We start from the raw sequence: 5336 nt of genomic DNA, 5'->3' as shown, positions 1-5336 counted from the left end.
ACCGGCAACACTTCAATTTTCCGGGCGATGACATATTTTCGAACATTTTATCAAATACTATGTATATTTTACCGCTTGAAATGACAGATGGCGCTAATTTCTGTTGGAATATTTGAAATTATGTCATCGCCCGGAAAATTCAAGTGTTGCCGGTAAAATGTATATAGAAATTTATATATAAATGTCAAATTTTACGGCGAACACCTAAAATTTCCGGGGATTCTTTTCTGTGTGTAGATCGCTTCATTCTTTATAACACATCGCATTTTTATTTATCAACTGGTTTATCGCGTTACCAATGGGGAAATCGAAATTCCACTTGAACACTGTCACTAGCTCGATACAAGCGCGAAACGCCGTCGTCATCGCGCTACAATTTCATATCATTTATAATTATTCGTATCAATTAGATGGCTAAACAATTATAACAACTCTTATGGTTTGAGGTTTATGCTAACGAGCTTGAACGACACTCAATTCAATGTACAGTAAAGCTTGCCACATTATTAGTCCTCATCGTTTCGTATAAAAAAAACAATTTATGGGAGACAAATGCACAATTTATGTCATCATGAAGATGATATAAGCAACCTATTATACAGCGTTGAAATTGAAGCGTTCACTTTTCAGAGCGTATATGTTTTGGCTTCGCCCATGGGCTACGATGGGACTTGTAACCAAACGCTTACGACATTGTATCTACCATGTGCAATACATTGTATTCAAAATCATGAAAATCACGAAAGTCATTAATGTTTCACATTAAAATCAAACAAATGATTCCGTTGTGAGGTGCTTTGATGTAGTGAATACGCTTATTTCGGATGCGACGCCATCGTCATCTGTCTAGTTGATGTGCACACATCTAGATCAGTTGCTGCAGCACCGTTTCGGGACTCGGACAACAAAAAACGAATAGAGTACTAATGAGACGAGATATTTTCAAGCTCGGTATGTATTACACTCTCGTTATCTCTCTCTCTCTCTCTCTCTCTCTCTCTCTCTCTCTCTCTCTCTCTCTCTGTGTGTGTGTGTGTGTGTATGTGTGTGTCTTACTCATTCTCTATCTCTTGTGTCGACGATGAAAACGCAATTTCGTTGCCACGCAAAACCTTCTGTGCTTTGGGGAAATGTTCATGATCAATTTGTAATGCTGTTGATTGTTTCGTATTATCCGTTCGACTCATTTTTTCTCTATTCCGTACGCAACATCGAATGTGAATTGCAGATTTAATGCGAAACAAAAAAAAAATCGGAGTGAGTTCAAGAGCGACAGATAGAGATTGTGTGTGCACAATATCAACGATATTGATGACAAACCATTTTCTATTTACTTTTCAATTGGATTACTTCGGGGAATTCATATTCGACGTTACGGAAGAAAAAAATCAGCTTTGAACTTCATAAATTTTCCGCTTTAACCTTTTGAATGGCGTTTTAAAAGCAACCATTCACCACACTTAACTTGATGGCGAACGTTTTAAATGTTTGAAGAAGAAGAAGAAGAAGAAGAGACGAAAAAGAGCAACCATGAACTGTGTATCCGAAGAATCACAAGCCAACGAGAAATGGGGAGGCGATGGGGAGTGGGAGAACACGAGTAAGAGAGAGAGAGAGCGAGAGAATCCTCATATGAAATGCAGAAGAATGCGTTTAGCAAAAGCAGTTGTTGAATTGGGTCCCAGATTCCGATACTGTTCACAACATTTACGTTCAATAACAATCGTTTCGTGTTCAATTTTATATTTGCGTTCACACATATCGTTGTCCTTCGTTTTCTGCATGTGACGCGGTCTGGGTCAACAATATTTTGGACACGTGTGCACATTTCGTGAGTGGTCGTTAAATAGCAAAGTCATCGTGTGCACAGTAGATTTCCAATTGAATTATATCATGATTCGAATTTATGTTTTTGCCACCCACCATTTTTTTTATTCTTCTCCCGTTTTTTTTTCTGCGTAGTTTAGTAGTGTGCATGCAAGATAGTGGAGCTTTCTTCAAGTCATCTTTCGTTTCTCCACTCTCTCGGTGTGTATCGGAATTTTTTCCTGCATTGCCCTCAGTGCATACAGTGTACGTACACGCACGCCCATAAAACATAAACATTATCCTTTGTTTTATTGAATTCGTTTTTGTAAATATTTTTTTTTCTCGATTTATTTGCTGAAAATGTGTTTTACAGCGACCTTTGTCGTACTGCACGTTTGCCAACGAAACACAAAAACAGATTATTGCAAGTAAATGTGTCGAGTCACAGAAAATTTATTTTTCTTCTTCTCCTCCTCCGTCTTGGAATAAACGCATTAACCAATTACTCACTATGTATGCACTCATTCAATGAAAATCAGAGCTGTTATAGGCACCCAAAAAGAGGTGGTACCGAAATAGGTGCGCACGCTCTTTATAAGTGCCGGCACCCAACACCATGTAATGTTCAAGTGCCGCACTCAATAATTTTTTTTGTATTTTGAAACATCAAAAATCACAAAAAAATTTAAATTATTATACTTTATTCATTTTTTTTAGTTTTTACACTACGTCAATAATCAAATTCATTGTTGAAACGTCAAATTTTGAGTACTGTCAAATTCAGTATATAAGTGCAGTCAAATCATGTGTTAATATGAATTAGACAGTTCTCAAAATGTAAAAACTAAAAAACAATGAATAAACTCAAATAATTTTATTATTTTTGTGATTTTTGATGTTTTAAAATACAGAAAAAATTATTGAGTGCGGCACTTGAACATTACATGGTGTTGGGTGCCGGCACTCATAAAGAGCGCGCGCACCTATTTCGGTGCCCGCTCTTTCTCGGTGCCTATAACAGCTCTGATGAAAATGTGCGGTAATTTTCATAAATTTCATAACAATTTCACAACGAAACAACATTTTAGTGCATAATTTTGATACATCGCAGGAAAATGCGATGGGATTTCCCAAATGCTTGGGCTAATTATTACTATTCGTGTGAAATGTTCGTTTAATACATGTCATGAGATTTATTGTCTGGATTTTATGTCACTTGGATTTTACCTTAAATCGAAAGTGAAATCTGCTCGTGTCAAAGTGGGAAATAGAGAGAGAGAGAGAGAGAGGTGGAGTGGGGATGGGATTGTCTACATTGTTGCTCGATGCACGTGAAAGGGCCATTAAGATGCTCTATTCTGGTTGATTAAACCCAACGTTTATTTGTATACATTTTTTTGTGTGCTTGTGCTACTGCTGCTGTGAAATCAGAACAAAGTGGCTTGCTGTGCTGAAAATGCAACAAAATTGCGTGCTTTCGATTGCTTGCTGTTGAAGGTTGCTTTCAATTTCGGCGCATTCCATTTCGTTGGTTCACAACCAACGAATAAAAGCTCAATGTTTTTCTTTTATTCCTTTGCAATGACAACATTACCATCAATTTTTGTCAACAATGGAAAAATGCCACGATTTCTTGCAATGTTTCTGCATTTCTTTCACTTTTATTTTTGTCGATCGTAGTGCGAATGCGAATGAAATAATACACATACAACAAACAAGACGTGCGATACCCACGTGCCGTTGGCCACATTCCACGCCACCATCTCTCCACTCTATTGTTGTCGTTACTTTCGCTATTTTTCCCCGTCTTCATCTTCTTCTTCTTCTTTTTTTGCATGCGTGCGTGACGACTTGCTTATACCACATAACCTAAACGCCCAACAGTTTTTGCGCCGAAAACAAAATACAACAAAGGGAAAGCGCGAGAGAGCGACAGAAAGGGAAGGGAAAAAAAATATTGTCGATTTTCGTCCAACAAACGATGTCCAACACGTTCGAATCGAAAAAGTTCATAAGTTTTTCTCGAGTGACAACGATCTGTATCCTTACTTAACCATGCTTGGTTTGGCTGTGTTTTCCTTTCGTTTTTCAATGTCTGTCGCATTTTTTCCTTCGCTCTGTTGTTTAAATGTGTGCCACCATCGTCGTCGTCGTCGTCGGTGGTGGTTCGGTCAGGCGAATGAGCGCGCGCGCTCACTCGCCTCCGTCCTACTCCTACTTGCTTCGTTGTCACCGCAAAACATTTGACTCATGTATCCTAAAGCATTATCCACTTAAATCTATTACATGTTTCAATTAAGTGCTTGTTAGAATGTTAGCATTCTCAAAGTTTCGCTTCGGTTGAACACTTTTTTCTCACACACACTAGTCTCTTTTCTGCCACAGTCGTCGTCGTTGTCACCGCCGTTGTCGCATTCGATTCATGCTTAATGGCCACTGTAGCTCTTGATTCACATCATGTGTTAGAGCGTGAAAGGTCATTAATAAACAGTGTATCGACCGAATAAAGTGGCAAATTGAATAAAATTGCTTTTTGCCTTGTTGTTAGCCACTGTTAAGTTGAATGCTCTTCGCTGTTGTGTTATATTTTTTCTTTTTTTCTTCATTTCTCTGCAGCTCTCAACGGCTAACGAAAATGTTAACATTCAATATTGATTTGATGAAAGAAAATCATGTAATGTGTTGAGACAGCCGATATTTTATTTGTGTTTTTTGTTGTTGTTGTTTCATCATCATCAAAATCGACTGACTTTACAGAACGCTGTTCAATTTGTCCATTAATTTTGCACTGGTTTCTCGAGTAATCCTTTTGTAGCGGCAGCCGGACGTCGTGCAGCCCATTCATTTATAACAAATTCACATCGACTTAGCACGCGCGTTGTGCCTTTTATGTTTCCGTCATAAATTAATTAGGAGCCATTCTTAAGAAATTGATTATAATCAACAATAAATTCTAATCATGAAAATAACATTTCAACAAATTGGCCCTGGTTGGCTGGTTCGATCTCCGAACGATTGATTGCTTTTTGATTATTCAAAAGCGGGTGCTAATTTTAATAAATGACCACATTTTATGCAACTTTTTCGAGATTGAATTTTGATGCACAGGCACACACCCAATGAAACATCGAGTGATTTTGAAATGAAATGAAAAGCTGTCAAAAGCAGCCAGAGCGTCGGTAATAACTCACCCAAAATTTTATCCATACATCGAAACATGTTCATAATCGATGCAAAAACAATCTTTGGCTCCTTCTTGGCCGTGGCGTGCGCACGTTACGGAATGAAAATTCCCACATCGAATATGAATTTTTGACGCGAGTCAACAAATATTCGCAAAAGTAAAATTGCTTGAAAATTAGCTACATTGTCCGTGAATGGGAATTTAAGTGAAAGTTAATTGGCCTAGTTGGAAAATGGTAAATCCCGTGAGTCGTACATAAACTTTTTCCAGCTCTGACTTCAGACTTCCCAATGCTTCAACACACACACACACACACACACACACACACACACACACACACACA

This window comes from Sitodiplosis mosellana, unplaced genomic scaffold (genome assembly GCF_009176505.1).
Source record: "Sitodiplosis mosellana isolate CC-2019 unplaced genomic scaffold, AAFC_SMos_1.0 Smas_scaffold_1911, whole genome shotgun sequence".
NCBI classification, from domain to species: Eukaryota; Metazoa; Arthropoda; class Insecta; order Diptera; family Cecidomyiidae; genus Sitodiplosis; species Sitodiplosis mosellana.
This window is presented reverse-complemented; position numbering follows the sequence as displayed.